Raw genomic sequence first — 12,761 nt, forward strand, 5'->3', positions numbered from 1 at the left:
AAGAAATTCTTGTATATTAAAAGAGTGATTTTAATCATAAATGATTTGTATGCATAAACATATGCATAAAAGATATTTTTTTTAATATTAAAAGTGTGATTTTCATATAAACGATTTTATGCATAAATTAGATACATAAAATAAATTCTTTTATATTAAAAGAGTGATTTTCATCATAAATGATTTGTATGCATAAAAGATATTTTTTATATTAAAAGTGTGATTTTAATCATAAATGATTTCATGCATAAATAAGATGCATAAGAGAAATTCTTTTATTCTAAAAGTGTAATTCCTACTAAATTGGATTTATGCATGGAAAGATGTAAAGAATTTATTTTAACCCAAAAGTGTTATTCTCATCAATTTTGATTTTATGCATAGAAAGATTCATAAAGAAATCTATTTTTAGTTCAAAAGAGTTATTTTCATCAATTTTGATTTTATGCATGAGAAGATACATAAAAGATTGAATTTTAATTCAAAAGTGTCATTCTCATTTAAAATGAATTTATGCATAGGAAGATGCATAAAAGATTGATTTTTCTTTCGAAAGTGTTATTCTCCTTAAAATAAAATTTATGCATAAATAGAATGTGAATGGGGATGTGAATGTATGAATGTGGATGTGGATGTGGATGTATGGATGTGGATGTGGAAATGGATGTATGGATGTGGATGTGGATGTAGATGTATGAATGTGAATGGGGATGTGAATGTACGGATGTGGATGTGGATGTGGATGTATGGATGTGGACGTGGATGTGGATGTAGATGTATGAATGTGAATGGGGATGTGAATGTATGAATGTGGATGTGGATGTGGATGTGGAAATGGATGTATGAATGTGGATGTGGAAATGGATGTATGGATGTGGATGTAGATGTATGAATGTGAATGGGGATGTGAATGTATGGATGTGGATGTGGATGTGGATGTGGATGTGAAAATGGATGTATGGATGTGGATGTGGATGTGGATGTGGATGTGAAAATGGATGTACGGATGTGGATGTGGATGTATGGATGTGGATGTGGATGTATGAATGGGGATGTGGATGTGGATGTATGGATGTAGATATGGATGTGGATGTATGAATGTGAATGTGGATGCAAAAATGGATGTATGGATGTAGATACGGATGTGGATGTATGAATGTGAATGTGGATGTGAAAATGGATGTATGGATGTATGGATGTGGATGTGGATGTCGATGTATGAATGTGGATGTGGATGTGGATGTATGGATGTATGAATGTGGATGTGGATGTACGAATGTGGATGTGAAAATGGATGTATGGATGTAGATATGGATGTGGATGTGGATGTGGATGTATGAATGTGGATAAGGATGTGGATGTATGAATGTTGATGTGGATGTACGAATGTGGATGTGAAAATGGATGTATGGATGTGGATGTATGGATGTGGATGTGGATGTGGATGTGGATGTATGAATGTGAATGGGGATGTGAATGTATGAATGTATGAATGTGGATGTGAAAATGGATGTGGATATATGGATGTGGATGTGGATGTGGATGTGAAAATGGATGTATGGATGTGGATGTGGATGTGGATGTATGAATGTGGATGTAGATGTGGATGTATGGATGTATGGATGTGGATGTATGAATGTGGATGTGAAAATGGATGTATGGAAATAGATATGGATGTGGATGTGGATGTGGATGTGGATGCATGAATGTGGATGTGAAAATGGATGTATGGATGTAGATGTGAATGTGGATGTGTATGAGGAATAATGAATGCGAATATGTATGTGAATGGATATGAAGTCGATATGAGCGAATGGATGAGATGAGCGAATGGATGAGATGAGATGTCATGTGAATCAGAATGTGAATGAATAATATAAGATGTGAACGAATGAGATGTGATGAGACGTAATGTAAATTAAGAAAGATAGGAATGGATGTTATGTGAAGTGAATGAATCTGATGTGATGGGATGGAAAATGATGTATCTGGTCAAGAATGGATACACATATGATTTGGATTTGGATTTGGGTTAAGTAATATGGATTGATGTGGAACAATCTCGAAAGATGTGAGTTCATTATAGAAACTGTATTTGTGAAATGTTTGTAAATGATTGTTTTATGTCAAGAATGCTGGGGAAGCATTTTGACTGTCTTGAGAATGTGGTGATGGAGACCTACCTGATAAAGTTGCAACAGCTAACGGAGAGTCAACAAAGGACATCTCGCATAGCAAGGTCGGTGTGCGCTTTTGCCACACGAGTCGTAGCTGGGGACTTGCCATATGCGAGCCACGAATGGCTGCAAGCATACAACCAGGAAAGCAAGCTCAAACATAATGCAAAGGTGTGTCACTCACCGCTCAAACCGCAGCCGTGAAGGATTCCCGCGTCGCGGTGAAGGAAGAGCCACCGTCCGCCGCTCTACCGCCTCGCCGCCGTCGTGTCACTACGCAGTGCTCGATTGCTCTCTCGCTCTCTCTCTCTCTCTCTCTCTCACACGCAGGAGAAGGAAACCAAGAGGATAAGGCAAGAGCACTCTTGTATTCAACACATTGAGAATGAGAGTTTTAGGGTTACATTTGACTCTTATAGGTGACTTGGTCGTTCACACATAGGCGCCCATACATGGCCGGCCGATCCTAACCCTTATCCTACTGATATTCAAGGTGCGCCTCTCATCGGCGATCACCCAATCCCTTTATCCTTTACATATGGTGCCGACAAGCCCGGCCCATGACTCAGAATACTTAAATGAATTACATGACGTAAAACATGGTACGTCTCAATGTCCGTCATAGGTTTAGGATGTCCGTCATAGGTTTAGGATGTCCGTCACACTCATAGGTTAACATGCCCCCTTTCCTGATATAGATTCCGTGCTCGGAATCTATGGCATGGTAAGCTCGAGAGGGTTTGTTGTGGTAGACCGTCTGCAAAACAAGGAAGTAGAGTGAAAGTATGCTGAAATTCAAAAGATATAAAGTGTAATAAATTCAAGCATGTTAGACCACAATGGATGTTGCTATGAGCACTGAGTTTAAGGGGTCACATGAATGAGCTAGTGTAGCAAATTAATAGGAGTTTAAAATTATTGAAAGTAAATCAAGAGTTAGCAAGGTGTCAAAGGTTAATCAAGGTTTATAACTGGCCTAAGTCAGGGAAATTAACCAAGCTTAATAAATAAACAGATGACCACAACGTGTTTACTCTAAGAACAAGTTAATACCACGAGCCTAGGGACACAAGAAACATCAGAGTTACAGGAGCCTTTTGCCTTCATTTCTTTATGCACGTGACAATTTTTACACACAATGGCGACCTCCCTAAGGCAAAACTAACATCGATCCTAGTACCATGTTTAACACAAGGCATTCTCCAAGAATCTATTAGTTCATCTTAGGCAAGGCTACCCCCTACCAACCCAGGGCATCGGTCTGGAGTAGAATACTCCTCACCTACCAAGTGTCAATAAGGCGATAGGCCAACATTAGAGCACATAATAGACTTGCATTGCCATTCATTTTAGGCTTTTTTTTTAAATTTATTTCTTTTGATCTTCGCTCCTGAACTATAATGTGTTCTTACATCCTTTCGACAAGGGGTAAAAGCTATGTCCTAGAGGTCAACACACACATGGCCAGGTGTGAAACATTAAGATGGTTTGACCCTAGACCTAAGACAATCGTATTCCAGGGTTAACTAAAGACTGCATGCATCCTCAAGAATATATCCAATAAGGTGAAACTCATTAAGGATTTACACTAACACGTCAGGCAACTTCAAAAACTAAGTAGTGCTTTGACAAGTTCCATGTGGTCATGCAATATAGTTCATGCAATTAATTGAACAGTAAAAACGAAAGAGAGTGGACATGGAAGAATTACACCTGAAAATGGAGATCTCCTTGATTTGATGAGACAGCTTGCAATTGGATGTAGATATATTTTGATAAACATTGCGGCAGTCTCAGGACTTGGAACGAACCCACCTCAAACTTTTTAACCTGTACAATCAACTAACAAGCACTATACCTCGAGAGGCACATTAGTGTGAAAAATTAAAGACTCGTTTAAGGACTCCAAACTAGAAACATCTTGAAAACAGTAACCTACCTACCAGTCACCACACTACTACTGAGTATTGTAAGAGGACGTTGTAGAGTCTTGGCTCTAACCCTAAGGCTAAACTTCTATCCGCATCATCCAAATAAATAAAGTCAGCCTCAGTAGTGCCATGAGTTTCATCCGTCCATTCATCGTCGTCAGATATATCGTTTTCGTTTTCCCATCCACATAAACTCATCAAGAATGTAACCATGCGAGGATAGTCATCTTGTGAAAAAGGAAAGTCTTGGGCTATCGGGGATATTTCCTCTAGAGTAGGGGTCAGTCATGGTCAATAGGCGTATTAGCCATTCTAATTCCTCAACATTTTCCTCTTTGGCTAGTACATCTATATGATCCCATTCAGTTTCAATTACAGGATAGCACATGTGAAATATCTGAGAAAGGTACAGATGATACATCTCATTAAAGGTGGGAGTGGATGAAGTTTGTGATGAGTGACGATTGTGCATCTGCCATATCTGCAAACACAGATATAGCATCAGTAGGTTTATGATGACAGGTCAATCTAGTTCCTGTTTGTATACGGATATTTCTCTTCTTTTTGTGCTCTTGCTCTTTTTACTATTTTTTGTTTTTGTTTTTAAATGTATGAAGCTATATATATACATCCCCTTGAATTTGGCAATTACATGGTCAGGGGAGAAGGTTAGGGAGGAAGCATTAGAATGTCGAGCGTGAGTACATGCTCCCCCTTTCCTTGGGTAGATCATATTTTTTGCAATGATGTTGCAGCCTCTTGGAACCAATTTGTCCAGCGGGTCATAGGTTGTGATGTGGGCAGATAGCTTTTTATGACCCTTGTAATAACCACATCCAATTGCAGAGATGGTAGTGTACGCTCCCATTGACGAATGGAGGAAATGGTTTCCGACGATACTTTTACAAAGGGAGACATAGACTCATTGGTCTCTTGTTGGGTGTCGACAAGAGTAGGTGTAGAGCATGAAGAAACTTCTATATCAACATGTGCCTGGCATGAGGAGCTAGAAGCTTCATGTGGCTCCCCCCTTCCTGAGCTAGGTGGTATTGATCGATATCATTTGGGAATCCAAACTAGCTCTGGAACAAGTGGTGCGGAGCACTCTGTTACCTTTCCCTTACCACGATCTTGAATTGTCGTTGGGGTGGCAACATTTGGTCTGCAAGGTTTTACATGTGATGTAGAGGGATTCAGCTTATGTTTAGGGACCCAAATCTGGTCATTCCCTTCATAGTACCCTTGGGCTACTAATAATTTTTTAGGGATCCATCGTGATGTTACATTGCCCTTTCTCGGGTGGGGAGCTGCTTTCCTTCTACGAGGCTTCTTGTCTGAACGAGATTGAGCAGGGGAAGTAGCTTTTAACGAAGCTTTTGGGACCCATTTGTATGTACTCTTTGGCATAGTAAGCGGAACTTTAGAGACCACCCTGCATGTTTCCACTCTTGGCGTTGAAGCGTTAGAGGGGTGGCAAACAATCAAAGATGGTTTTGCCACTGGACTTTGTGATTTTTCGTTATCCAGCATTTTGTCCAGAGTCGATGGCTTAGGAGTGGGATTTTGAGCGGTCATACTGAGTGTTGGTTCTTGCGTTGTGACTCGTCTGGTTGCCCAATCGATATTGCACTTGGTGGCCAACATCCATTTGCACCCTAAGTTTACAGTCCCTTCCATGGTACCAGCAGTAGGCATAACCAAAAAGCTTTGAATTACGGTCCCCTTGTCATAGGCAACCGGAGTGTGTAGAATTCTTGAGACAGGGGTTTTCTTCTTGTTGATTCCTTTAACTTGGATAGCACTCTTGGATAAAGGTGGTTTCCCAAGTTGACACCGCACGCCATATGATAGCAAATTGTGTTGAGCTCCTGTATCCAATAATGCATTATATAGCACCTCCCCCCGTAAGGACTCTGTAACTCAATTGGGTATCTTAGAGGCGGGTCAGATTCCAGTGAATCCTCCTCTGCTTCCTCGAAAAATACTTGCGTAATTCCCAAGTTGGCTTCTCGTTGTCGCCTAGCACGCTGTTGACGTTCTTTGGCTTCAATTCTTGCTTGTATTTTCTTAAGCTCAGCTTGTTCTTTAGCTGCCTTCTTTTAATGGATTGCATGTAACTCCTCTTGGCTCAGGGGGTCATAGTATCTTTTGAATTTACTCCCATTAAGGAATCCAATGGTTTCAACTCTGTCGAGAGTCTCCACTCGGATACAACACATAGTTCCAAGGAACCCAAATTTAGTCCAACCTATGCCATTACCACTGCCAGTGCTATTGCCGCAAGCTCCACATCCAAGGATTACCCCTATAAACCAGATGGGTTGTGAGTCACATAGTGCGTGTGAGGATTATGAAGAGGATATAGACCCCACTGTTCCATATGGGATTGATACGTTTGAAATGACTCCCCAGTACTACATGGAGGATCATTTCGGGCAAGTCAAGCCTGTATATCAAGCGGCTGCTCTCATCCACAAGAGGGCAAAACCTTAATACCATGGCCATGAGACCACCTCTTCAATGCTACGATTGTGGTGGACCGCATCGTGTAGCGGAGTGCCCTAATAGGCTATAGAAGATCGTTGCTCAAATGCAACCAAATCAAGGGAGCACGTCGGGAATGCCGGTACTTACAAGTAATACGTCTCAATGTCTGCCATAGGTTAACAATGGTCATTCATCGGAAATCGGGACGTTGTCAGCCATGGGAAAGATAAAAGTATGAACAAAGTGCTCTGTGCAATGCTTTACAAAGATAGTCGAAGGCACACAAAGTGACTGGGAGCAAAAGTTACACAGTACAATCTGGGCATATAAGATAGCTTCCAAAGATGTCTATTGGTACAACACCTTTTAAACTTGTCTACGGACTTCATGCTATATTACCAATGGATTTCTTAGTACCTACACTTCGTGCTGCCAACCAACTTGTCTGGATAGGGCCATGAATTGTCACAACACATTGATCACTTGAACATTTAGATGAGCAACGCCTCTTCGCGCTTGTAGGCTTCTTGTATGTCGGGAATGCAAAAGCGTTGGCACGACCATAACATTTGAACCAAGCAATTCAAGGAAGGAGACCTAGTACTACTGTACACCCTGAAAAAGCATAAATGGAACTTAAAGATGCAAGGTCTTGGACCTTTCCTGATTAATACATTACCTTTTGGAGTAGGTTGAGACGCTTTCACGAACCTCTCACCCGATGAAATGTCATAACGTATGCATGCATCCAAGTCTAGGAAAGCAACTCAAGAATTATTGAAGTTGCAAGCACAACAAGAAGCCAAAGAAGCCAAAGAGAAAGAGTTGAGAGGGCCAAACAAATGTTGAGTGCTTGAATTCTTGAATGATGGCATTCTCTCTCTGTTCAGAGGAGGACAATGATGACTATGTCCCATCGTTTAGAACCTTAATCACGCAACATCATGTGCAAACAACGAATGCTTTAATTGATTCCAGATCGGACTACAACGTGATCTCACACGATGTTTGGATATCGCTAGGAGACAACTTGAATTGTGGGAATCTGAGCTATATTTTACAAGCTTAAATAACACAAGCACAAAAAGTTTGGGATCATTATACTTGAAAGTGAGCATCCAAGATCAACCGTTCTACTGCTCTTTTTACGTTGCTAATGAAAGCAAGCTTCAAAAGTTGTTGTTTTAGGTAGGACTTGGATGAAGCGTTTCAATTGCCAGTTGAATTGGACCTCCAACAACGAGTACCAAATACTTACAGGACCTTATGCCCTTGAACCCAGAAGGTATGTCCACTGCAATAAGCTAGTTGAAAAAAGTCCACAACTATCAGGTTCTAAAGAGGAATCAACCACCACTGTGCTCGTCGCAAAAACAAGGACGCCTACAAATTGGCAACAAGAAAGAGCTGCAAGAGAAAATCAACGGCCACTTGTAAGAAAAAGCGCACAAAGCTAGGTAGCAATGGGTAAGAAAAAATCTGCTGAAAGCACAGGGGTACTATGAGGGGAAACAACGTCTTTGGGTGCCAAAGCCTAAGCCAACAATAGTCAAGCTAGAAAACAAGGCTTTCCCATCTCAACACACACAAACACCAAGCCACTCTACCGAAATCAAAAAGCATTACAAGGTCAGATTTGTGGAGCCAGACACTAATGCACCGGAGACAACCAAGGCTCATTGAGTTTCCACTAGGCAAAAGACAGCACGGCCATCCCCAACCTCTCCACTACCGGCCCATTTCAACACCAATGATTGTACAAGCGTAAAGGGCAAAGAAAAATTAAATACACAGTTGTCACAACAAGAACAACATCAAGTGTTACAAGAAATTCAAGCCACTGCCTGCACGAACGCTTTTCAAAGCAAACATGCTCCAGGAGTAGCATCAGGGGCAAGGAAGGGGGGAAGAAGGTGACCATGGCATTCACAAGGCATGAGAAGTCAAGCGTGAAGTGCAATAGCTCAAAATTTTGATCCGCGGAAGTGACGAGAGCAAAACATTGCAAAAGTGCTTAGGCGAAAAGCGTCAAAACTTGCTTTTTGGACAAACTAAGCATCAATCAAGCAAAGCAAGTGCATAATCATGAAGCCAAGCCACCTCAGCATGCAAACAACTCTTCACCTGCTCACACGGATCTAGGAATCGACAATCAAAGATGTCAATTCCTACACTCAGGGGGTCTCTGCTGTCCTTAAAATGAAAATCTGACCTGATGGACATGATAGGCATCATGTGAAAGCACAGCACGGCAAAAATGAGCTAGAAAAAAGATATTGATTTCAACATGTCGATTCCTAGGCGAGAAAAAAATATAAAGACCTACTATCATTTTCTGCACATACACACTCACACACCCTCTTGAGAGAGAGCTATTCTCTAGTAGGTAACCATGGAATACTATCAAAGTCAAACTAGAGAAGGAGGATGTATTTAGTCATGACAAATCCTTAAGAGATAGGTTGATCATATTTCGTGAGAGCATATAACATTGCACTTGAGAAGTTATTAATATAATACAAAATCTTTTGTTTTCCAAAAAAAAATTGCTTCTTCAATCACAATCTTTCATCGGGCCTTACATGCAAAAAAAAAAAACACATACCATGAAAAGGTCTCTTGGGGTTTGAGAGAGAGAGACCGGGGAGAGAGAGAACAGGGATAGAGAGAAACGTCTCTTGGGCAGCGCGATAAAGACACGGGGTTTTAGAGAGATAGAAAGGGACAGGGTTTTAGAGAGAAAGAGAGAGAGCAGAGAGTGGGCCGAGGTTCTAGAGAGAGGGAGCAGAGAAGGAGAGAGTACGTAGGTAGTTCTGTAGAGAGAGAGAGAGAGAGAGAGAGAGAGAGAGAGAGAGAGAGAGAGAGTGGGACGAGGTTCTAGAGAGAGGGAATACCTATGCATATTATTTCACTATATAAACCTCCAACCACTAACCCGGATCATTTTTTTGAACCGTAAATACTAGTATGGAAACTATTCTCGACACTATTTCGACATTCATTCTCGATGAATTTAATTTTGAATTTTTTCATCCAAGTACCTTAACCCATAAATTAAAAACTATTATGCTAAAACATTTAATGTAACTTTGTAAAAATCTAGCAACTACAATATGAAACACCCTCGTAGAAAACACTTGGACAAATGCACCTCTAGCAGAATCTATAACTACCAATATTCCAATATACTGGTTAGATCATATTGCACCGTGTCTCTTGTATAAATTTTCATCATACAAACCTTCTTTTAAAAAATCTATATAAATACTTATTTAACCACAATATCACTCACAAGAAACATAGGCCATCATAATACTCCAAGTTCTAGGTAAAAAGTTCATATCATTACATGATTAAAACTATTTCACACATAACCATGTAATCTACTTCTACAAATTATCATATGCTATAAAAGAAATTCTTGTATATTAAAAGAGTGATTTTCATCATAAATGATCTATATGCATAAAAGATATTTTTTAAATATTAAAAGTGTGATTTTCATCATAAACGATTTTATGCATAAATTAGATGCATAAAAAAATTCTTATATATTAAAAGAGTGATTTTAATCATAAATGATTTGTATGCATAAACATATGCATAAAAGATATTTTTTTAAATATTAAAAGTGTGATTTTCATCATAAACGATTTTATGCATAAATTAGATACATAAAATAAATTCTTTTATATTAAAAGAGTGATTTTCATCATAAATGATTTGTATGCATAAACATCTGCATAAAAGATATTTTTTTATATTAAAAGTGTGATTTTCATCATAAATGATTTCATGCATAAATAAGATGCATAAGAGAAATTCTTTTATTCTAAAAGTGTAATTCCTACTAAATTGGATTTATGCATGGAAAGATGCATAAAGAATTTATTTTAACCCAAAAGTGTTATTCTCATCAATTTTGATTTTATGCATAGAAATATTCATAAAGAAATCTATTTTTAGTTCAAAATAGTTATTTTCATCAATTTTGATTTTATGCATGAGAAGATACATAAAAGATTGAATTTTAATTCAAAAGTGTCATTCTTATTTAAAATGAATTTATGCATAGGAAGATGCACAAAAGATTGATTTTTATTTCGAAAGTGTTATTCTCCTTAAAATAAAATTTATGCATAAATAGATGCGTAAAGAAATCTTATATCAAAAATAAGAATTCTCTTGCATTCTATAAATAGATATGAGGATGTGAAACAAATCAGATAGATGAAAATGAACGAGGAATGGATGTAGATGTATGTATGTGAAGGATGTATGTGAAAGGAAAGATGTATGTGAAAATGGATGTATGAATGTGGAATGTGGATAAGGATATGGATGTGGACATGGATGTATGAATGTGAATGTGGATGTGAATGGATGTATGATTATGAATGTAGATGTGGATGTATGGATGTGGATGTATGGATGTAGATGTGGATGTGCATCCAATTGCAAGCTGTCTCAACAAATCAAGGAGATCTCCATTTTCAGGTGTAATTCTTCCATGCCCATTCTCTTTCGTTTTTATTGTTCAATTAATTGCATGAACTATATTGCATGACCACATGGAACTTGTCAAAGCACTACTTAGTTTTTGAAGTTGCCTGACGTGTTAGTGTAAATCCTTAATGAGTTTCACCTTATTGGATATATTCTTGAGGATGCATGCAGTCTTTAGTTAACCCTGGAATACGATTGTCTTAGGTCTAGGGTCAAACCATCTTAATATTTCACACCTGGCCATGTGTGTGTTGACCTCTAGGACATAGCTTTTACCCCTTGTCGGTCGAAAGGATGTAAGAACACATTATAGTTTAGGAGCGAAGATCAAAAGAAATAAATTTAAAAAAAAAGCCTAAAATAAATGGCAATGCAAGTCTATTATGTGCTCTAATGTTGGCCTATCGCCTTATTGACACTTGGTAGGTGAGGAGTATTCTACTCCAGACCGATGCCTTGGGTTGGTAGGGGGTAGCCTTGCCTAAGATGAACTAATAGATTCTTGGAGAATGCCTTGTGTTAAACATGGTACCAGGATCGATGTTAGTTTTGCCTTAGGGAGGTCGCCATTGTGTGTAAAAATTATCACGTACATAAAGAAATGAAGGCAAAAGACTCCTGTAACTCTGATGTTTCTTGTGTCCCTAGGCTCGTGGTATTAACTTGTTCTTAGAGTAAACACGTTGTGGTCATCTGTTTATTTATTAAGCTTGGTTAATTTCCCTGACTTAGGCCAGTTTATAAACCTTGATTAACCTTTGACACCTTGCTAACTCTTGATTTACTTTCAATAATTTTAAACTCCTATTAATTTGCTACAGTAGCTCATTCATGTGACCCCTTAAACTAAGTGCTCATAGCAACATCCATTGTGGTCTAACATGCTTGAATTTATTACACTTTATATCTTTTGAATTTCAGCATACTTTCACTCTACTTCCCTGTTTTGCAGACGGTCTACCACAACAAACCCTCTTGAGCTTACCATGCCATAGATTCCGAGCACGGAATCTACATCAGGAAAGGGGGCATGTTAACCTATGACGGACATCCTAAACCTATGATGGACATTGAGACCTATGACGGACATCCTAAACCTATGATGGACATCCTAACCTAAACATTGCGGCAGTCTCAGGACTTGGAACAAACCCACCTCAAACTTTTTAACCTGTACAATCAACTAGCAAGCACTATACCTCGAGAGGTACATTAGTGCGAAAAATTAAAGACTCGTTTAAGGACTCCAAACTAGAAACATCTTGAAAACAGTAACCTACCTACCAGTCCATCACACTACTACTGAGTATATGGTAAGAGGATGTTGTAGAGTCCTGGCTCTAACCCTAAGGCTAAACCTCTATCCGCATCATCCAAATAAATAAAGTCAGCCTCAATAGTTCCACGAGTTTCATCCGTCCATTCATCGTCGTCAGATATATCGTTTTTGTTTTCCCATCCACATAAACTCATCAAGAATGTAACCATGCGAGGATAGTCATCTTCTGGAAAAGGAAAGTCTTGGGCTATCAGGGATATGTCCTCTATACGGAGTAGGGGTCAGTCATGGTCGATAGGCGTATTAGCCATTCTAATTCCTCAACATTTTCCTCTCTGGCTAGTACATCTATATGATCCCATTCAGTTTCAATTACAGGAT

The sequence above is a fragment of the Cibotium barometz genome, chromosome 53 (assembly GCF_041138505.1).
Source record: "Cibotium barometz isolate CiBa-2024 chromosome 53, ASM4113850v1, whole genome shotgun sequence".
NCBI classification, from domain to species: domain Eukaryota; kingdom Viridiplantae; phylum Streptophyta; class Polypodiopsida; order Cyatheales; family Cibotiaceae; genus Cibotium; species Cibotium barometz.